The following is a 23510-nucleotide window of genomic DNA, read 5'->3' as shown; positions in this document are numbered from 1 at the left end:
CAACACTGTGTAAGAGCTAGCAGCAACAAGGGTATTTCTGTGATCCCTCGGTTTGTGAGGTGCTGCAGACACATGCATCCTCAAAACATTTCTGTGACCTAAACACGATGACAAACACCTCTGATGACAGCAAACCAGACTAAGATGCACAGACATGTCTGAGGCTTGACACAAACCAGTCACAAAGACAGAATTAATTAAAACTCAGGACTGCCACTCCCATAACTCAGTTAAAAAAAAAAAAAAAAAAAAAACACAAAAAAAAACCAAACCAAAACTTTTTAAAAGCCTGTACCAGAAAAAGGAACATGAAATACTTGTCTAGGATGTTGCATAGACTGGAAAGGCTTAATAGCACCTTGCAACTGATGTGATTAGCTGGGGCTGGCATAAAGTCCAAAGAGTTATTTTTTTTTTTCACGTTCAAATTAAGAAAACTGGCAGAAGTGAATGCCACAAAGTTGAAACTAAAGCCCCTTATCCGTGCTAGGCTTTAAGCAGCGAGGTTAATTACAAATGCCCACGACTTGCAGAAAACATTAATCCATTCAAAGAAAAAAACAATGCACAAAGGCTCATTCAGGGCCGCTGTGCCCATTACGTCGGTCAGTATTTAAGGACTCTAAAACTGTGCATTTGTTGAAAACAATAGACAGCAACAGATGCTTCGCAGCACTTGTTTATGAAGTAATTCCTTATTATTCTTCCACACCGCCACAGTCAGCTGCCCGACCCGACTGCCACATGTCTACGGTAACCTCAAGAGCTGCGACGCTCGGGGACATGAATAATGCAGCGGGGGCTGCGCGGCTCGGGCACGCCGGGGCGCGCTCCCGGGGCTTCCCCAACAAAGCGCCCGCAGCCCCCTCATCGGCAGCGGGGGCTCGGCGAGCCGGGGCATCCACCCATGTGGCGGCGGCGGAAGCTGAGCCCCGGACCCGATCGGCGCCCTGCACCGCCCTCGCAACAAGTCTCCTCACTGCGCACCGGTGTCCCCCGCCCCCGAGGGCTGCGGGCGGGCTCCCGCCTCGGGCCGCTGCCGGCGCGGAAGGAGCGGCCCCCGTGGCCCGACGCCCCCGCTCTCCCCTCACAGCCGCCCGCGCTTCGCTCCCCGCGGCGCCCTGCGGGGCCAGTGCGGCCGCTCCCCGCGTCCCGCCTCACCTGGGGCTCCGCTCCCCCGAGAGCGCTGCGCAGCGGAGTGAGGAGGGGGGGGACGAGACCCCGGGGTCGGCGCTGGGCTCTGCGCTCTCCGCTCCTCACGGGGCGGGGCAGAGAGGTGTGTGTCCACCCCCCGCCGCGCTGCTCCCCCTCGCAGCGGGGCAGGAGGCGCTGCGGGGCCGCGCCGTGCCGCTCGCGGCGCCGCCGGGGACGAAGCGCCAAGTGTGGCGGCGGCTGACAGATCCGCAATATGGCGGCGGCGCCGCCACTCAGATTTTCCCCCTCTCAGATGTTGCTCCTGCGCCCGCTCATGCGCGGCGCAACTGGGCCTGCGCCACAGGCGGCGTGAAGCCCGTGCTCGTAGTGCCGGCGCCGGCGGAGGGGCGCTGGGGCTAGTGGTGTGAGTGCTCCGCGGGCGCGGAAGGAGGCGTGCTCGCTTCGCTGGTGGTAGTGGTAGTGGTGGTGGTGATGGCGATGATGATGATGATGATGATGATGATGATGATGATGATGATGATGATGATGATGATGATGATGATGCTGTGGCCATGAGGGGAGGCTGCTGGGGAGGGTGGAGGGATAGCGGGAAGTGTACGGTCTGCGAGGCCCCGGCTGGGCACGGTGGTACCGAGGCCTAGCCAGAGCCCTTTGGCAGCGTCCTGCACGCTGGGGCTGAGCTGGCGCTTGGGGAGCGAGCGTCCCGCGGGAGCCTCCTGAACCCGGCTCTGCCCGCACGTGTTTACTTACAATAGCTGCTCAGTCTTCCTTCGCGTGAGTAAGGAGACGAGAAGAGCCCTTCGGTTAGCACAGCGGTCAGACAGGGAAAGCGTCAGTAAAGCCTGATCGCGGATAAGGGAGGCCGTTGGCAGCGTGAATGTCTTCCATTCGAAGCTCCATGAGGAAATGCCATGTCCTTCTTTTTTGTCTGGCGAGGAAAAAGCAAGCGTGTGTGCTGGCGGGTGCGGTACGGTGTGATAGGCTTTCCATGTGATTCCGCAGATACGGTGCAGGGAACCGGCAGCGTCACCGGCCGGGCACAGTGGGTGGGACGGGGTTCGGGGGTGAGGTGGGAGCTGACAGGCTCCGGCTGACAGGCCTCTAGAGCAAAGAGAACCCTTAAGAAAAAATGCAGAATGCAGTTCGAGTAGAAAGCGCTGTTCTCTTCCATTTCATGGAATCAGCTAGGTGGGAAAAGACCCGTAAGATCATCGAGTTCAACCATCAAGTCAGCCGTTACCCCAGAACTGCCAGGACCACTGAACCATGTCACTAAGGGCCTCATCTACACGGTTTTCAAACATTTCCGGAGATGGCAATTCCACCATTGCCTTGGGCAGCCTGTTCCAATGTCTCATCACCCTTTTGGTGCAGAAATTTTTCCTAATCAATCTGAACTTCTCTTGGTGCAGCTTGAGGCCGTTACCTCTTGTCCTGTCACTTGTTACTTGGGAGAAGACACCAGCCACCTCCTCACTCCATCCTCCTTTCAGGTAGTTGTAGAGGGCAATAATCACAGTTGATGAGACACTTTCTCCTTTTTCATCACTCAGGTGGGAGAAAGAGTTACACTGGAGGATGGGACACACACACCCCACCCTCTTTTTTTCCATATACGTTTTTTCATTTTTTCATTCACAGTCCTAACAGGGATGGAGAATAAAACAGCAGTAAGGAGAATCCTGAGGGGTGGAGAGGTTGTAGCAGTGCCAGCTCACTCTGTGCTTTTGCAGTTTATTTTTTGTTTACAGGGTGCTTCCTGAGCTTGGTGGCAAAACAGCCAGTGTGGCCAAACAGCAAAGCTCAGTGCAAAGGGATCCACTTGAGTTACCAGCTCTTGAGTCATGCAGCTACTATTAATACACCTAGCCCTCTGGCCGTCTGATAAAGAAAGGCTGGGGGAAGAAGTGAGAGGAATTTTCAATTAAAGCTGTTTCAGAAAGAATAGTAATAACATTTTAGGATGAATGGGAGATGGGGAGAAGGAGAGCAGCCTGGCAAACAAGAAGGAATGATCTCCCAGAGGAACTCTTGACTAAGCTGTTTTTTTTTAAATTTGGACAGAATTTTAAATAACATTCCGATAAACTAGATAACTATATAATGCAAACTATAACAAAATTAATTATATAAGAATTAGTTTAATTGCTTCTTCCAGGGGCAGTTAATGAGTTTAATCTGTGATGATTTTATACCTTTTACTGTGTATTTCAAAGAGTTGTTTCTCTTGCAGTCATCACCACAGAAACTGAATATCTCAGTCTTATTAAAGATGTGTTCCATTTCCTCTTATGGGCTGAAGTTTCAATTCTAGCTTTGTTTATGCCATTTTGCTGCAAGAAAGAAGTGACAGTGGCTCCTTCTTCTCTTTCTTCTTCATGAAGAGCATCCTGTCTTGAAACAGAGTATTTTGCAGTACATTAAATTTCTGAAGGGTCCTGCAACATCTGCAGATTCATGGTTCCACTCACCGTCAGTATGACATGTACTCTCCCCTGTTCAGGCAGCCTTTTCCTGCAGGTCAGAGTAAGATCCAAGGGAAAAGAAAAAAACAATAACCCACAGAAAACCAAACCCTATGTCCTTCAGTCATCTAAAGAAGTTGTCTGTGGTTCAGTGCACTGCACAGGTAAAATGTGTTTACTTCAGTTGACTGAATTAGAGGCTCGCTTTTCTTCCAAAACGCTCCATTGTGAACTGGCTCACATACAGAATTATTGCAGTAGGACATGGTTTCTTTACTAGTGTTGATAGCATGTGGAAGAAAGTTCCTTTCAATCTGTTCATTATCACTGTAGGATATGCATTATCTCTTACCCTGTTAAATGAAGAATATTATTGCTCAAAAATGTCAAGGTAAATAATATTCTTATCTTCCTTGTCAACAGTATAATGTGGCTTTTGTCTCACCTTGCTTCCTTAACAGGTGTAAAATTGCAGGGCAGTAAAAACAAAAGTGTAGTTAGAGACTATTCTTTTTAGTCATGAAATAGAAACTATAGAAAGAACTACAGGCAATAAAGAGAGCTTTCAGATACCCTTATCAAATTACAAAGTTCTTTAAGAGGTAGGTTATAAAGATAAGAATGCCATAAGGGCAAGATAGGAAGTTTTGTCTTCCAGCAATAATGCCGAAATACAGCTTTTCATTCAAAACAAAACATTTAAAACTTTGATTGCCCTATCTGAAGAATCAACCCTAGAATCACTTTAGAAAGTAAAGATTTCTTTTGGGGGCCAATACTTCTCTTGTTTTACAATGCACCTGCAAAGGCATAAAGCATTAGTGAAGACCCAGTGGTGTGTTAGAATCTACTTTTATTACAGCTAAATACACAATCCAAGGGCATTTACTGGACAAGGCATTTTGGAAAGGAGAACTAAGGAAAAAAAAATCACCTTGAGGAATTTCTGAATTTTTTGGCACCTTAAATGGTATGCAAGATGTCTTTTTCCTATAATTCAGCTTGGATTTATAACACCAGATTGGATAGAAGTGCAGTTCTGCCCTTCATACCATGCCCCTTGCATGAACAGTTGTACGTGGATGTAGTCTGCATGCCTGGAAGCCAGCCACTCTGGCTGGGAATATTTATGCATATGACTCAACACACACATACTCAGCTATTAATATGTTTACAGAAGCATATCTTACCTAGTCTAAAATTATTTCAGGGTAACTTTACTATTACTAATTGTATGGTCAAAAAACAAATTGTTTATTCTTTTGTTGGTATTTGAGTAACAGTAATAGGATATGTTACCTTAATAGGCATTAATCGTACTCATTTTCCCAACAAGTATGCTAGATTGCCTTTTAGAATCTTTGCTAGAAACAAAAAGAATTGAAAGAATTTTGTGGTCATTAGATAAATCCACAGATATTTTAAATATTTGGTGAAATTACAATAAATGTCTGAAGTAACAGTGTTTATGTCTGTTGTTAAATTTGTCTGTCATTTAAAAGTAAGTGTATATAATGCCAAAAAGTATTTTTTAAAGCATTATTAAAAAACAGATTTCAATGAAAATATGTAAGGGTTCCAGTAGTAACATTAAACAATCCAAGTTGTCTTTACTGCATGCATATACATAGCCTCAGCTTTGATCAAATTCAAAAGGTGAAATGTGGTATGATGCTGGAGGGATTTGTCCTATTCCTTTCTGAAGCACCGTGGCTGTGTGGAGCTCACTTATGTCCCCCTCAGTACTGTGATCCTGCAGTTGACAGCACCTCCACAAGCCTCAGCTCCAGGGAAGAGAGTCCATGTCCAGGACACTTCAGCCAGATATTCCCCTGCACGGGCATTGCTGATGAGGGAGGACAGACCTAGTGTGCAAAATATTATGTGGAAGGGGAATTCTCCCTCCTCTTCAGGAACATGCAGGAAACAGAAAGGAAAACACCACATGAAAACCTGATCAAAGCATCTGAAAAACGGGTCAGGATAACCTACTAATGAACTGCTGTGTTGGCAACTGGCTGGGTGTCAGGCCATTCTACCTTTGTTTTAATAACCTACCTGAAGGGGCTTAGCCGCTAATGTTGACATTAAATCTTGGCTGGCCAGCAGACACCTTGAAAATCCTTAAGGTTGTTTGCAAAAGTTTTGTCCTGCAGCCCAGTGAATTCCAGCTGGTGAAAGACTTCAGGAGAGCATCGCTTCTCTTGCCCACCAGAAGCAGACAAATTGCACTTGCCTAGGGGCTGGGTGAGTGAGAAGTAAACCCAAAGGCGTTACCACTGAGCAGCTTGTGCATATGATGACTTCTTCCAATGACACATATTTGGTTCTTTCTTAGGTATTTAGTCTCTGGTGCTACAGCAAAGACACTGCAGTCATGTCAGCCTGCATCAGGGCTGTTTTAATACTATTGCACAAGACAGCAAGTAGTAAAATCAGTTGTTGAGGAGTGTGTTTATCTTACAGTGTCAAATATGGATCTTAATTCATTATAAGTGAACCAGTATTTGCATCTCTGTGGTAATAATTTGTGCATTTATTTTGTGTACACAGAGTATGTATTACGCAGTCGTTATGTTCCAGCTATTATTTCAACCACCATTATCATTTTATTATTTGTTTTTCTAACTGTTGGTAATTGCACAACAGACAAGTCAACAAATGAAGCTGCTCTGCAATTAAAGTGAGGGTGGGCTGTCTGATTTCCTGTATCCGAGATGGGACACTGCTCTTGTCTCCTGTTACCCAAACATGCCTTCACTGGTACATCAAGTTGTCATCTAACAGCAGACACCTAACTGTAGTTACTGCTTCTGGCCACGTAATGCTTTTATCTCATTCATAGTTACAATTATTATGACGAGCACAAGTTGTTCTGCAGTGACAGTGTTGGGTTTTTAGTGACAGCATTTATTTTAGTTATAATGTGGCAGTAGCTGGATCACGTGGCTGCCATCAGAAATCAGTTATTGCCAATCATGGAGGTACTCGCTTCAGCAAAATAATATTAAGTATTTATAATGAAATAAAATAGGATGTAAAGTACTAGGCAGGTTAAAGGCACCAATCCTGACAGCATTTTTTGATGAGACTCTTTCTGTTTGGGGAAAAAAAAGGGAATGTGATTATTAAGGAATTGGATGCAAGTGTTTGAAAGCTTGCAAAATATATACAACTTTTAGAGCCCAGCCAAATGCTTTTGTGCTTTTTTTTTGGGTTTTGTTTAGTTGTTTGTTTTTTCCCTAAGATGCATGTACGCTGTTCTGAGATACAACCATACACCTTTATGAATAAACAAAATGATATTAAAAAGTAGAGTTTTTTGCTAGGAATCAGTCACTTAAGTATTCTGTGGTCCTGACCACTTCTAATTATACTGCATTTGCTTGCTTCCTTATTAACAAGCAGGAATAAACAAGACTGTGGAAGGAGAGTTGCAACTTTTCCAGCAAAATGCATTCTCGGCTTTATATCGCCTCCCTGTTCTACAACCCCTCAGAACCGAAGTACAACCTTTTCCCTCAGCTCTAGCCAAATAGAGTGGTTAGGGCTTCTTTTTTTAAATGGGAAATTCCTGTAATATTTATTTAGGAAAGAAAAAGAGTGAAAATTGAAGTAGAATGTTCAGTTTTGTGTTTTCCAGATATGAGATGTTCTTGAAAGCATGCCAGTAGCATCACAAGATCAAAAAATGCCTGCAGAACCAAAGGAAACACCCCATCACTTATTTTAAGGGGATGTTCTACAATGGTCTCCCCAACCCACTTCTATTAAGAAAATAGAAGAAAATTTTGGTTATAAGAAAACAGATGGCAATTTTTGCAGAGTTGGTTTTAGCTAAACTCGTGTAATTCTTAATCATAAAACTCTTCTGGAAACAAACAAAAAAGTCCCAGTAACAACACGTAAAGAAGTAGAGACTAAATACAGTTACTCTTATTTTAAATGTTATGTCTTCACTGAAATCACTGGCTTGTTTCAGAGTTAATTTGCTAGTACTGAGTACAAGGTCATAAGTCCACAGGCACTCTGGGCTTCTGAAGGAATTGTGGCCAGCAGGTTGAGCAAGGTGATTCTTCCCCTCTGCTCCACTCTCATGAGACTGCACCTGCAGTCCCCAACACAAGAGGGACATGGACCTGTTCAAGCAAGTCCAAAGGAGGCCATGAAGATGATCAGAGGGCTGGAGCTCATCTCCTATGGAGATAGGCTGAAAGAGCTGGGATTGTTCAGCCTGGAGAAGAGAAGGTTCCAGGGAGACCTTAGAGCAGCTTTCAGTACCTAAAGAGGGGCTACAGGAGAGCTGGAACCTTTTAACAGGGCATGTAGTGACAGGACACGGGGTAATGGCTTCTCACAGAGGGTAAATCCAGGTTAAACATTAGGAAGAAATTTTTCACTGTGAGGGCAGTGAGGCTCTGAAACAGGTTGCCCAAGGAAGCTGTGGCTTCCCCATAACTGGCAGTGTTCAAGGACAGGTTGGACAGAGCCTTGGGCAACATGGTCTAGTGGAATGTGTCCCTGCCCATGGCAGGGGGGTTGAAACTGGATGAGCTTTAAGGTCCCTTCCAACCTAAACCATATGATGATTCTATGAATTCAGGAATAAAAAGTCTGAACTGATACTAGCAAAGCATGTGTCATTAAAACTAGCTACAGCTCTACCACTGAAGTGGATAAACCCACAGAATCTTTTTTTTCACCTCACAAGCATAGCAAGTGAGGAATGGATCAAGACATTTTTGACATTTCATTTGCAGAACTAGGTTTATATCAAGGTTTAACCATCATCAGACCCACAAAGATGCAATTTTGAATCCAGGAGGTAATTTAGCCGTAAGAGGGCACCTCGTCTTAGAATCATAGAATAGTTAGGATTGGAAAGGACTTTAAGATCATCAAGTTCCAACCCCCCTGCCATGGGCAGGGACACCTCACACTAAACTATGCCACACAAGGCTTCGTCCAACCTGGCCTTGAACAGTGCCAGGGATAGAGCATTCACAACCTCCCTGGGCAACCCATTATAGCCTCACCACCCTCACAGTAAAGAACTTATTCCTTATATCCAATCCAACCTGTAGCTGTACCTGGGATTGCTCCGACCCAGGTGTAGGACCTTGCACTTGGCATGGTTAAACTTCATAAGGTTGGCATCAGCCCACCTCACAAGCGTGTCAAGGTCCCTCTAGATGGCATTCCTTCCCTCCAGCCTATCAACAGAACCACACAGCTTGGTGTCATCGGCAAACTTGCTGAGGACGCACTCAATCCCACTGTCCATGTCAGCAACAAAGATGTTGAACAAGACCGGTCCCAACACTGATCTGTGAGGGACACCACTTGTTACTGGTCTCCAGCTGGACAGAGCCATTGACCACAACTCTTTGTGTGCAGCCATCCAGCCAATTCTTTATCCACCGAGTGGTCCATCCATCAAATTGATGTCTCTGCAGTCTAGAGACAAGGATGTTGTGTGGGACAGTGTCAAATGCTTTGCACAAGTCCAGGTAGATGACATCAACTGCTCTACCCCTGTCCATCAGTTCTGTAGCCCCATCATAGAAAGCCACCAAATTGGTCAGGCAGGATTTCCCCTTAGTGAAGCCATGCTGGCTGTCACCAAGCACCTTGTTGTTTTTCATGTGCCTTAGCATGCCCTCCAGGAGAATCTGCTCCAAGATTTTGCCAGGCACAGCGGTGAGACTGACTGGTCTGTAGTTCCCTGGGTCATCCATTTTCCCCTTCTTGAAAATGGGGGTTATATTTCCCTTTTTCCAGGAACTTCACCTGACTGCCATGATTTTTCAAATATGATGGACAGTGGCTTAGCAACTTCATTCGCCAGCTCCTTCAGGACCTGTGGATGGATTTCATCAGGTCCCATGGACTTGTGTACATTTAGGTTTTTAAGATGGTCTCAAACCAGATCCTCTCCTACAGTGGGCCCAAGGTCTTCATTCTCACAGTCCCTGCGTCTGCCTTCCAAGACTTGGGTGGTGTGGTCAGAGCATTTGCCAGTGAAGACTGAGGCAAAGAAGTCATTCAGAACCCCAGCCTTCTCCAAATCCTGAGGAGCCGGTTCTCCTGATAGCTTCCAGAGGGGGCCTACATTGTCCCTAGTCTGTCTTTTATTCGCTACGTACCTATAGAATCCTTTGCTGTTATCTTTCACATCCCTAGCCAAGTTTAATTCTAACTGGGCCTTAGCTTTCCTAACCTGGTCCCTAGCTTCCCAGACAACATCCCTGTACTCTTCCCAGGCCGCCTGTCCTTGCTTCCACCTTTTATAAGCCTCTTTTTTCCTTTGAATTTTCCTCAGCAACTCCTTATCCATACATGGAGGTCTCCTGGCCCTCCTGCTGCACTTCCTTCTAGTTGGGATGCAACACTCCTGAGCTTGTAGCAGGTGATCCTTGAATATCAACTATGGGCTATATCCCATGGAACCTTACTAAGCAGGTTCCTGAAGAGGCCAAAGTCTGCTCTCCTGAAGTCCAGGGCAGTGAGCTTGCTGCACGCTCTTCTCACTGTCCTGAGGATCTCAAATTCAACCATCTCATGATAGCTGCATCCAAGGCTGCCCTGGAGCACCACATTTCCAACGAGCCCTTCCCTGTTGGTGAGCACGAGGTCAAGCATGGCACCTCTCCTTGTCGGCTCCTCTATTACTTGCAGAAGGAAGTTGTCTTCCACACAATCAAGGAACCTCCTGGATTGCTTGTGCCGGGCCGTACTGTTGCTCCAACAGATGTCAGGGTGGTTGAAGTCCCCCATGAGAACAAGGGCCTGTGAGTGTGAGGCTTTTCCTATCTGTCTGTAGAGTGCTTCATCCGCAGGTTCTCCTTGATCAGCTGGTCTGTAACAGATCCCCACAGTAATGTCTCCCATCACTGTTCTCCCTTTAACCCTGACCCACAAACTCTCTGTTGACTGCTCACCTGTCCCCAGACACAGTTCCATACTCTCCAGCCTATCCCTAACATAAATAGCAACTCCCCATCTCCACCTGCCAGGCCTGTCTTTTTCTAAAGAGCCTGTAACTTTCCATTCCAACGCTCCAGTCATCCCACCATCTTGTAGCAGTTATGTTGCAATCAAACCTTACCTTACAAACCATCTGTCGTGGTTTAAACCCAGTCAGGTAACTTGTTCACTCACTCCCAGTGAGTGGTGCCGAGCTGACAGCAATCGAGGTCCATCCCCCCTCCCCCCCGGGGCTCTCCCCTTCCCCGCTCCCGGAGGAACGGGGAGGAGAATCGAAAGAGTGCAACTCCCACGGGTTGAGACAAGAACAGTCCAGCAACCAATGTACAACACAAATCACCACCGCTACTACCAACTACAACAATGATAAGAGAAAATAACAAGGGAAGAGAATACGATACCACCGGCCAAGAAAACGAGTTCCACCCGGAAGCCCGTGTCCTTCCGGGTAACTCCCAGTTACCCCCCACCCCGGCCATGACGTGCTGTGGTATGGAATACCTCCCTGGCTAGCCTGGGTCAGGCGCCCCATCTCTGCTTCCTCACGGCTTCCCCTCCTCCCTGGCAGAGCATGAGCCTCACAAAGTCCTTGGTCAGGGTAAACATCACTTAGCCACAACCGAAAACATCGGCTTCACCAACACTGTTCCCAGGCTGGAAGTCAAAACACAGCACTGCACCAGCTACCACAAAGGAAAAAAAACATGACTGCTACTGCTGAACCCAGGACACCATCCTCCATTAAAGTTCAGCAAAGAAAAACAAGTCAGGAAAGGGAGAAAGATAATTCTAGGATGCTAAGAATTTCAGAGTACCATATCTTCAAGTAAAGGCTGCTCCTTTTTCATTTCACTGTGTATGAAGAAGGTCTGAAAGACTTAGGAATTATTATTTGCTTTTAGAATTAATATTAAAAGACACAATTTTTGGCTATCCTTAAGAGTACCTCAAAGACATTGGAAGAATCAGGTAGGCTAGAATATTACAAGAATACCAAAGCAATGAAATAAGATTAAATTGAAATGGGAAATTAGTTTGACTTAGTCCCTTTAAGGGTCTAAATTCTGCTAATATTACATGGCATTCATGAAGTTCAGTAGCAAACAGAGATTGAAAGGATGGCACATAAGGACAGATTTTGAAATTTCAGATGCTGCTGAACTTGAAATTACAAAAGAGGTACGTTTTTCCATGAAACTAGTTTGGCTAAGGTTGTGGGTGCTTGGTAACTTATCCCCGTAACTGACTTTGTGTAGCTGTATTTTTTTGCTAGAGGCTGAGGCAAACTTGAGAGCTCTGCCTGGTGTGGATTCCCTGTTGACAGACATTACGGGATCGCTCAGATGGTCCTTCCTACTGGGGACACCTCAGTTTTCTTTTTCTTCTTTCCTGATGGCTATTGACATGAAATTTGTAGGATAATAATTTCTTCCAAGGCCCCTGCCTTTGTTGCCTTTGGTTAAAGTTGGCTGATACGTTTTAAAGATACCAAGTGAACTTGGAGACAAACTTAGAGGACAAAAGCTGGGCTGAAAATAGTTACAAAACTGAGGTCCACTATGAAGGCAGAAGTACCGGTCCAAGTAATTTATCTTGTTAAACAATGCACAATTTTTTCCTATATTCTGAACTGATGTTCAGACTAGACTGTAGATAACACATTTTTAAGTTCACCATTTGGCATTAAATGCTACTCGCAGCATACATTGAAACCAGCAGGTTTGGTTACTGGTTTTTCCATCTGAAAGTTCAAAATTCTATTACATCCTGGAGTCAATGAATTCTGGGAGTAGTTCAAACATGTCTGCTGCATGCATCTCTGTAGCTTAGATGTTCGTCTTTGGAGTTTAATTAGATGAGATGAAGGATTCCTACTCCTAAGAACTCTGGTTTGGCCATTTTTTGTTTCTTTTAAACAAAACAGTTTCCTTGCTCCCACTTAACAGATCAAGAGGAGAGTTACTCTGGTTGCTCTGCTGACAGCTCATCGTTTTCTAAATGGAGTTTCTTCTACACGGAGCCAGTCAAAACTGCTGAGGCTTTGCATGAAGACAGAGGTTTGGTAGCTTAAAGATCTGCCTTTTCTTGCTTTCTTACTTCATCTCCTATCATGTAAGTACAGCTCAGAATTTTTTCCTCATTGCTTCAGCTGAGCCACGCAAACTTCATTTCTATTGTCGATCTACAAAAGTCTGAGGGAATTTCATCAGTGTTGGCGTACAGGGAACACGATGGCAAATGAAGTCTTCACAAGGTTGAGAGAAGTTAAAAAATTAATCTTCCACATTATATGTTAACACTATTGTTTCCAGAAAAAGACAGAGCTATCAGTACAGTATGTGGCTATGATCAACAACATGTATGTACAGATCATATATCATAGAATCATAGAATCGTTAGGGTTGGAAAGGACCTTAAGATCATCTAGTTCCAACCCCCCTGCCATGGGCAGGGACACCTTACGCTAAATCATATCACCCAAGGCCTCGTCCAACCTGGCCTTGAAGACTGCCAGGGATGGAGCATTCACAACCTCCCTGGGCAACCTATTCCAGTGCCTCACCACCCTAACAGGAAAGAATTTCCTCCTTATATCCAATCTAAACTTCCCCTGTTTAAGTTTTAACCCGTTACCCCTTGTCCTGTTACTGCAGTCTCTAATGAAGAGTCCCTCTCCAGCATCCCTATAGGCCCCCTTCAGATACTGGAAGGCTGCTATGAGGTCTCCACACAGCCTTTTCTTCTCCAGGATGAACAGCCCCAACTTCCTCAGCCTGTCTTCATACGGGAGGTTCTCCAGTCCCCTGATCATATCCTCAGCTGAAATCTCTGTACAGCTCTGACTGTTGCAGCCTAAAAGACTGCAGGATTAAGAGACATTTGGAGACACTGAAGGGACATGAAAAAAAAGGCCTCTAACTGAATTAGAACTTTTTGCGCAAAAAAAAGTAAATAAGAAGAGATCCAAATATGCAAGCCTGGGGCTTAGGAGAAAAAAGCCACCAACCAACCAAACCAAAACTAAACTAAACAAAAGACCCCCAACCTTTTCCTGAATACTGTAAAGGAAAGGAAAACCAGAGGGGATGAGTGCCCCGTTGGCATCTTGTGAATAGGAAAGGAACTGAACAGAAATGAATAAGCAGGCTTGAAACTTTCTGTGGAAGTTTATGTTTTATTATTTTTCTTATATTTCTTATTTATTATATTATGTTAACAAGTCAGCCACCATGGTATAAATATGAAACAGTGATGCAATGACAGTAATGTATGAAAAGCCTGGGCAAAATAACTCAGCGTAAATGTGCTTGGGGCTAGCAGTCATCTTAATCTAAAACCTCCCTTTCAGCCTGACATTGCAGCAGCTCCTAGAAGGGGAACAGAAAGGCCTGTAACAACTAGGATTATTTATATGTGATCTATGAAAAAGCACAAAATCACTGAGTGATTAATAAACAGCCAGCAGGATGGTCAGTAAGAAAGGACAACAGGGACTGGGAGCAACTAGCCCAAATTACATGGTGACACTTCAGCATGCAACAGCCTAAATTGAGGCAGGTGGTCAATCCACTGTACTTGACACTAAGTAGCAGTGAATAATGTACTACCTAAGGAGGTAAGTAGCTGTCATCTGCCCTAAGAAAACCACAAGACAACTCTAAACTACTGTCCTTTAGCAAAAGTGTAGTTGCTTTCCCATTTTCCTTCCTTTACTTTCCTCCTTTCTAAATTCTGTTTTGGTAAACAGTTTGTAAATGGGAAGTACAGTATTGTTCAGGTCACTTTTTAGTAAATATTCCTTAGAAATTCTGGGTCAAGATCTAGCAAAAGGCTTGCAAACATAAAAATAGAATAGAGAACATGGTTTGTGACCTTTCATTTTCTTAGTCTTGTAGTACAAGAAGAGGCAGACTGTGTAGCTGACAACTCATATATTTGAAACCAGGTGTTGTCTTTTCATCAAAGAACAAAATAGATTGGAACTCACTGCTCCAGGATGTTATTGAAGTCAAAACACACAGCAAGAGTCCAAGAGGGAGGGCAGTAATCTCTTGTCCTGATTTACTGTATTTGTGGGTATAGATTATTCATATAAGAGGTATTTAAAAAAACCAAACAGTTGGAAACACAAAGTTTAAACAAGTTAGCAATTACAATGAAGTCTCCATCACCCCAATTCTGTTGAAAATATGTCTGTGTTTGCACATCTTCTCAGAAGCATTGGGAATTGACAACAGCTATAGATACACAAGTGGGCTAAATGAACATAATGCAGTATGGCAAGTTACATGCTCCAGTGAGCTCAACGTTTTTTTAAAAATAAAACTAGGTTTAGCCCACAGAGAGAGCATGTCAGTGATCAAACTATACTTGCCTTGAGGAAAAACAGGGGAAGGAATCTCTAAGGTTAAATTCTGTAAAGCAAAATTTCAAAGAGACTACTGAAGAGAAAGTAATTGCTCCAAACTCCCTCTTTCTGAAAGGTCAATTTTCAGTTCCCTATAGGAGAATGTAAGAAATACATGTTACACAACTGTTCAGAAAATCCTTTGTTACTGTAGGAAGTCATTTCTTCTAGGCAACTTAGGCTTTTAGGAAATTCACTTCTATAGAGATCCATTTCAGGTGTTATTGTACAACTATTTGGGCCAGAAAACCTTGTTTGCAAATGCAACAGACCGTGAAAATGGTGAGTTAGATTCCTCTTTATAGCTCTGCTTAGCAATTAAAATTTCTAACTTAAAATGCAATCACTAACCATTAAGATCGTCGAAAGCACTGCCATTCCCTGTAAAAGGCTCTGTCACAATTCCACCCAAGATTCTTTAAAGTTCACAGTATTTGCAAAGGCTCATTTTGATGTTTAATCTCCCACATATACAAAATCTGATGGCAGCAGTCCTACTGTAAAACTCTATGGAAGAAGAGAATCCAGCTTTTACTGTAACTTCCTTCTCTTTCAATAGTAGCATAGTCCACTATTACTGCTAATGCTAGCAGAGCAGAATACATTTGTGCTTACATGTCTTTTTCATTAGCAGTTGTATGACAACAGTGAAACACCGCATCCTGGAAAACATAGCAAAGGAGGCTGTTTCGTTAAGGTAGTTTTACAAGCAAAATGAAGATACACCCAAAGTCAGCACAAGGGCTTTTAATCCAGCAGCTGCATTGTCACCTGCACAGAGATGTAAGCACGTTCTGATTGACTTCTTCACTTTGCCTCATGAGAACTGCTGCTGAAATTTCTTCAACAAGACTAGAGCCTTCAGAGCAGTGCTATAAAGAAGCTTCAGGCCTTCTTCAAGATGTTAGTATAACCAGATTTAGTTTGCTTCTCATCACATTTTCAAAATCCTTAGAAGAAATGTTTAATTGCTAACATTTTCCATCAGTTTAAGATACTCAACCTGCTAACCTGTGTCTTAATATATTCAGAAATCAGTTAGGAAAACATTTGTGTAAGTAATGTTATCTATTACTTGCTACATTCTATTGAAGTAAAATATAATATGGAGTAAATCTCATCTCACAAGACCTATGAGTCTCATCAGTAGTCCTGATCATTTTATTCAAAGAACTGTTCATATGCATTTTGGTTTGCAGAACAGGCAATTTACATTTTTCCAGATTCCATGAAAGCTAAGCCACTGGACAGGTATTTTTCCTAGACAGTAGGCAAAGCTATTAACAAATAGGTGGGACAAGAAAGATAATTCATCAAATCAAGCAAAGATGGATTACAAGATACTGTTTACCTTAAAATAAGCTGGGACCATCATACTTCTTTACACAAGATGTCAGAGCTCCAGCAAAAATCTGGGAAGAGAACACAGGATTTCCACAGCTGTTTTCTTCTTGTGGAGCAGAGGAAGATGCACTTGAGAAAATGATACTGCAGAAAAGGATGTGAGTAATTCTGGTTTCATATCTGGTCTGAGTCGGTGTATCTCAGCTGCCTTTTGAGGGATGCTCCACACTCTTCCTCTAGAATAGATGCAGCCTTGTCAGGCATAGACCCCGTGCTATGCAATGTCAAGCCACCTGCTAAAGCAGGGGGATCTGAGAGGAAGCAAGCACACCCCAGAGTTTGGGGGTCACCATGCTGCATTGGTGTACAGACAGGATACCCATGGGCTGCCTGTGAGCATTTCTGCGGGTGTCACATGGGCTGCTTGAGAGGCTAACATCTGCATGAGGGACAGGTACAGCCTGACTCAGGTTGTGCTCTGGTGTACAGCGGGAGGCTGTTACAACTGCTAATTTCTGTTGTGCTTCTATAAAAATATAATATACTCAAATAAAAGCATGGAACTTAGTGACCTTGTGTTTGAATTGAAGGATTTTTGCTTCAGAAGAATTTGAATGTTTCATAATATTACAGATGTAAAAACCCAAGTATTTTTACTTTTATCTTTTGTGTGATGACTTCTTGGTCTTTCATGCAGTGAGACTAGTCTTCTGAATAAGACTATTCATATGCTTGCAGTGCCAGGAGCTTCAGTCTTTCATACACACCCTCTAAACTACTAATCCAAGATGGGTAGATAGAAAAGGAAGCAAGTTCAGTCTAATTAATTGGATGTCCCAACGAGCAAATGGCAAAGACACAAGCAGGTCTGCAGAGACTACAACAGCGGTGGCTCAGGAAACAGCCTTCACTTCCCCACTTTCCTTTGATAACAAATAATAATTTCTGGAAAATCATTTACTTCTCCATTATATAACTGAAGAGTTCAAATTTCTTCCATATTAGTAAGACACCTGTCTACAGATACAAGCTGTCAAGTGCAACAAACACCCATCCTGATATCCCAGCTGGGCACAAGTCATTGAGACCCGGATGTTACAAAGATATTTGCTTTTAAGATTACTAAAAGCAATCTCATCCTTAATAAAGGGCATAAACACTGGAGCTAGACAATCATTTACTTGTCTTCTGCATTATGATGGTTTATTTACAGTCTTCTGCATTATGATGGTTAGCCCAGCTCTGTGTTGGTGTAATGCAGCAAGACTCAGTGCTAACTTCACAGCTGTGCCAGTTTAAAACAATGAATTTGGCCTGGTTTAGAAATTGAAAGCTGCATGATTCTGCAACTTCTGTTTCTATATAGAAAACAGAAGCGTGTAAGAAAAGTAATAGGGTAGAGCACTACCTCAGCAGTTTGGAATGACAGTGGTACCACTGTGGGTTACTAACTCCAGCTTTGTGCCAGCAGTTTGGCTCAGAGCCCTAGGAGCAGTGCAAGAAAAACCTCTATATGATACATATACGCCAGCACAGTGCTCTGCCTTGAAATAAGAGCCGACGGGCAAAGCCAATGGAATACATTGGACACATTGTTTTATTGCTGCCTTACTGCTGAGATTGCGGAACCATCAGGAAAATGCTTGGTGCTGCTGCTGCGCTGTTCCAGCAGGACATGACCTGCTGTAGGAGATGGCTGAATACTACCTCTGTTTGGATTGCAGCAGCAGCTCCTGTAAATGCTGAAGAACTGGAAATATCAGACGAGTTCTCTCTACACAACTGAGTTTCCAGCAGCTGGGTTACAGTGCAGTTGAAAAGTAAAACAGTACTTCTACACCAGTTGGAGTGTGTCAGCTGCACTAAACCCACGTAGAAGCTGGTCCCAGGGAAACAGATCATGCCCTCAGCTCTTCACCCCAGCCCCACAGCCCACACCACCAGCAGGGCCCACAGCCTGGGGTTATTGTTCATTTCCCATGCTGAAGGGTTCTTGACTGCACACAGCAATCTTGGATTACGAAGGAACATAGGCTACATCTCAGCTGTTTTAAGTGCTGCCAAGAGAAAAGAGGACTTGGGTCAAGCCCAAGCTAGCCAAGCACAGAATTGCCAAACCAAGGCTTTCAATAAATCAGTTCCCAGAAAGTCATGAGGCTGGCATTAAAAAAAAAACCCACTCACGAGGCCTTAATACTAGTTTGGGGTTCTCTATTTCCTTTCCATGGTCTTATATTCAGGTTTCTCTTCAAGCTTGGGAAAATAACTTTGTGCTTCCGTGGGTTTAGGTTTTCAATTCCTAGCTGATTACCTGATTTTGAAATGACAGAAAAGGTTTTGATTACAATACTTAAAAAAAAAAAAAAATACAAAATTTAGCACCTTTGAAAACACCACTGTTCATACTCCTGATCTGATATACATGTTCCTAGGGTGTCAGAGAGAAGGATCATTGTTTCTAACTCCAGTTACACTGTCAGAGAAGCACAGCTGATAAGCTTATTACAACCTGTATTCCCATGGAGTCCCAGCCTGTAGCTGATTTTGCAATTGCTTTTATATTTTTAATATATAACAGATACAATCATTCACATGCATAAATGTTTGCAGCACTGAAATTTTGTCCTTTTTCATATGTACATGGAAATACCTAATCGGCATCTTAGACACCTGCTGATGTGTACCATAAGAAGCTGAGACCTAGTATTGCTTTACACTTTGATTAGCATTTTTATTTTCAGTGATATCGATTATGACTTCCAATGACTCTGAACATCAGCAACATTTATGTGAAATTATAGCCTTTGACCAGATAACATAGAATCATAGAATGGTTTGGGTTGGAAGGGAGCTTAAAGATTATCTAGTTCCAACCTCCTGCCATGGGTAGGGACACCTTCCACTAGAGCAGGTTGCTGCAAGCGCTGTCCAACCTGTCCTTGAAACCTGCCAGGGATGGGGCACCCACAGCTTCTCTGGGCAACCTGTGCCAGTGCCGCAGCACCCTCAAAGTAAATAATTTCTTCCTAATATCTAGTCTAAATCTCCCTTCTTTCAGTTTGACATATATATATTTTTTTTTTACATATATGCATTTTATTACTTCAGCTTCTTGCCAGTTTTCATGTTGTTCTAGAAACCTCTCAATTTCCTAATTCCTGATGTGTAAATCTGATGAAAACTTTTGCCTCCCTCCACTGCTGGTACGTGCATCGGGTTCAGGTCTGTGAGGAAGATGAAACCCTGTCTTGGTATGCCTCCTGGTGGACACACAACCCTCCTGCCTTAGCACACTTACCTTTTGTGCATCACTCTTTCTCCAAGAACCTTACACAAAAGTCTTTGTCATTTGCAACTGAGCTGGCTTCTTGTTACAAACCAATAGGCTACCACTAACAGTAAATGCATTCCTTCATCACAGGCTATACAAAGATGCATTCTGCAGAGGCAGTAAATGACCAGCATGCAGGACCTCATACATCACTCACTCCACCTGCTACTGACAGGACAGCAGGACTTGCAGCATCTACAGCAATCAACACCCTTGCTTAATGGAGACATTTTGCTCGTATCTTGTTGCGGTTGTTGTTGCAGAACAACCGTAAGGACTCTGAGGAAGAGAGTAAAAACGCTGCTGATATTTCATAATTGCGTTATCCAGAGAGAGAAGTGGGTGCAGGTAGGCAACAGGAGTGGGTATCAGGCTGTAATTCATCATCAACACAAACCTTCTGCAGTCGTAAAATTGCTTTTTTGTTTAATTGGAGACCAATTACTTTCACAGCTTATCATAGGAAGGAGCTATTGCTATGAAATTTTACGTGTAACATGAAGTAGAAGAATTCAAGATGCAAATTCTCATGCAGATTTCAGTCTTTTATGTATGACAGAAATGTGGCTTTGAGGCAACACATTATCTACAGTTAAGCAGAATTCCATGGCAGTAATTCACCTTCCTGTCATAAGATAGACCCACCTCCTCAGCTTTCCTCTCTGAGTGGATAACACCAGGCTCTGTCCTATTTCCAGAGCGCCAATTCTTTGAATGACAGAACTCCAAACATTTCTGTTTCCTGCTGTATTTCAGGTGCTGTAGTGAAACCAGCAAAGACAAAACAATTGCAAACAAAAGACCCTCCTGCCCTTCTGCACCACAGTTACTGGATCCTCACCAACAAAATGCCGAAGTTCCCAAAGCTCCTTTTTGTTGTAGAATCACTTGGCAGCTACACACGCACTTTGCTGGTACTCAGATTACCTGCCTTTTTACAAAAAGTCTTAAAAACCACTTTAATTCCCAAAATAAAAACAACCACCCCATGAGCATTCATTGGTCGATGACCTCTCCTTCACCTTCCTGCCCTTTTCAAGCATGGGTTACTTCAGATGTCACTGCTCCCAAGTCCTCGGCCTCCTGGGCTGAAGGTAACAACAAAGAGCCCAGCCAATGTATTCCACTCACCAGTTTCTGACTGTCTGGACCTTCCTATGATGAATAAATTAAACATTTTAAGTTTCATTGCTTTAAATTAGATCAAGGTCTGTGTTACTGAACTGTCAGGGGCAGGTGGAAAGGAAGATCTTGGTTTCAGAAAACTCAGGTTGAAGAGATGGTATAGTCTGGAGGAACGAACATTGAAACATAGAAAACATTGTGTCAGCAGCTCACAGGCCCACTCCTGCCCACAGTCACATGAAGGTTGCCAAGATGAAACTAGGTGGCCTGCTGCTCTCCTGTCTCTGTGAAGGCTTAGTTGCACTCTTATAATCCAAGAGAAACTGTAGCCAGAAGACTGAACTAAAAGCTATGTCAAAACCTAAGGTGGGGATATGACAAATCACGCTACCTTAGAGAAAAAACTCTGGATGAGATGGTTCTGTTCTCATGCTGGTTAACAACAGATGATCACAAAAGGAAATTTCCACATGGACCGTGGATCCTTTCCTTTCTCTGATCTCCTTCAGTATTTCAACTGAAAGGGATAATGTGGCACAATTTTGCTTCTAAGAAAATCCAAGTTAAAACACTGCTCATACTGAACTTTGATAATGACCAGAAAAGCTAATTGTGTAAAGAAGCCTGATTAATTGGTGGAATTATTATTTTCAAAAAACTCTTTAATAAAAATGATGGATTTGCATTTCATAAATATCCATTCATGCCATGTCTCCTGTCAGCAAGTCTGGGTGAAGACTCAAAGATGCGAGATGGTGCCAATAGCACTGCTGCACAACTACTCTGTGGCAGAGGTGAAGGCCAGCATGACCCTCAGATTAAAAAGGGCTCTCAAGGGAAAGGCAAAGCATGCCCTCATCATCAGCTTTTTTCACAACTGCTCTTATCAGTGAAGGAGCTGACCTTGGACTTTGCCAAATAAACTGCTGCATGGGGGTAACATGCTCACGGTCACGGCAGTCTGAAGGCTGGAACAGAGATGTGGAACATGTCTAGCACAGGGATTAATGTTGGTTAATAGAAATAGCCTTCTTTATTAAAATGGTATTTGAACAAAAAAACCACATGAAAGCAGATTGAAGCAAAGTTCAAAGAGCCTACTATGTTCTTGGGGGCAGCAAGAACTCTTGTGGTTAATGACAGCTTCATTAATGAGAAACAGCAAGGGACATCTCCGTTATTAACTGATCACAAGATTATTTCAGGCTACTAATTTCATTTGTACATGGGAACAAAAAATCAAATACAATCCTAGGATGTATCAGGGCCATACATTTCTATTAGAGACACTGTAAAAGACCTGAAGTGAATGGACGAACTAGTTGCCCACATCTAACAAGGCTGGATTCAAACTAACATACACACAAATGTGTGGGATGTGCAGGAGAATAGTAAGAGTTTCCTCCTTGTGAAAAGAGACCTGTAACAACAGAAGCAAAAATAAAAAGGCTGGAGGGAGTACAATAAATGATGGGTGAACATCACAAAGAACAAAAAAAAACCAAACTATTTAAACTCATGGGCAGCCCTGGGCAGGGAAAAATCAGTATAAATAATCCTATACTAAGAATTAAACTAATAAATTATTTGAAAATTAATATATAATTAAGCCTTCTACCCTTCCAATGAATGAAAATTTGGGCCTGTTTTTCTGTGCAGCTAATACCAGCAAGAAAACGTTAATAAAATACTTCTATATTTAGTTACTTGAGTTGCATGTGATAGCACATGTTTACATTAGACGGTCCAGAGGGTCCCTTTCAGACTTACTTCCCGCATTAACCATAAATTTATGACAAGCAGCCATCTGGTTAAAGACAGACTAGATTATCTGATGTGCTTTTTTAGCTTTACAATATTAAAAGTTCACATAATACTGTATATATTTAGCTATACACTGCCTTATAAGAACGCATATATGACCCTATGATGTAGTGACAATACTGAAATAAAATGTATTATTTGTGGCCACCTTCTCGTGTGCTGTCAAAGAGTGAAACCTAATGAAAAATAGCTTAGTGTGGGTGTGTGGGTACCAGGATACTCGCTGAGGGTCTGGCATTCAGAGTATTTATTTCAGTGACTGCTCTATGATATATTAATTTGCTAATGTTAACTGCATTTATATTAATATCAGATTTAATAATATTACTCTACAAAAGATATATTTGAAAAAACAATTCTATTGCAAGTAATCAAAGAACAACTGAAAGCTGTTCTGCCTGTATTATATAGTGGCAACCTGTGTAAAGTTACTGCAGCCTTTGTAACATCGACAAATTTAAAGGAAATTGCCTAGAAAAAATGGGTCAGCCTCACTCCAGCTGAAATGTAGAGCTATACTGTGCATCTAGATAACTAACACTTTTGCAATCTTATGCTAGATCTAGATGAGGACAGCAGTCCATTTTTTTTTTATGGAAATAATACTGGATTGTAAATGATAATAATGTGAAACATATCTGGTGTCACAGGATTCATACAGTGTAGCTGCTAAAAAAGCTACTTTGACATAGCAATAATGGAAATAAAGCTTAAAAGATAAGATTCAGACTTTGTAAAATCTTACATTGGCCATAGTTGTAATGGATAAAGGGAATCCCTCTAATGACATTGAGTATGTCATATGTCACTTAGAGGGTAGGAGCTATATACCTGAAGCAGTGAAAACTGGCACATTCAAGTCACTTGGTTT

At 42.9% G+C, this 23510-nt stretch overlaps 1 protein-coding gene and 1 long non-coding RNA gene across 2 annotated transcripts in view; one reads left to right on the top strand and one right to left on the bottom strand.

The window, feature by feature from the left end:
• The window catches only part of RDX (radixin), a 50719-nt gene extending 49195 nt beyond the window's left edge, over positions 1 to 1524 (bottom strand). The window contains exon 1 of the mRNA XM_062615283.1: positions 1162 to 1524. The gene's annotated coding sequence lies outside the window, so the exon portion shown is untranslated. The remainder of the gene's footprint in view (positions 1 to 1161) is intronic.
• Positions 1525 to 11553: 10029 nt separating this feature from the next.
• On the top strand, positions 11554 to 16927 carry LOC134161932 (uncharacterized). Its single transcript, XR_009964145.1, has 2 exons — positions 11554 to 12719; positions 16284 to 16927. It is a non-coding gene; the product is annotated as an uncharacterized LOC134161932 (long non-coding RNA).
• Positions 16928 to 23510: the final 6583 nt, after the last annotated feature.

The sequence above is a fragment of the Pezoporus occidentalis genome, unplaced genomic scaffold (genome assembly GCF_034315485.1).
Source record: "Pezoporus occidentalis ecotype Australia unplaced genomic scaffold, CSIRO_AGI_Poc_V1 ctg18, whole genome shotgun sequence".
Lineage (NCBI taxonomy): Eukaryota > Metazoa > Chordata > Aves > Psittaciformes > Psittacidae > Pezoporus > Pezoporus occidentalis.
The sequence above is the reverse complement of the archived record's forward strand: the minus strand, read 5'-3'. Positions and strand labels throughout refer to the sequence as shown.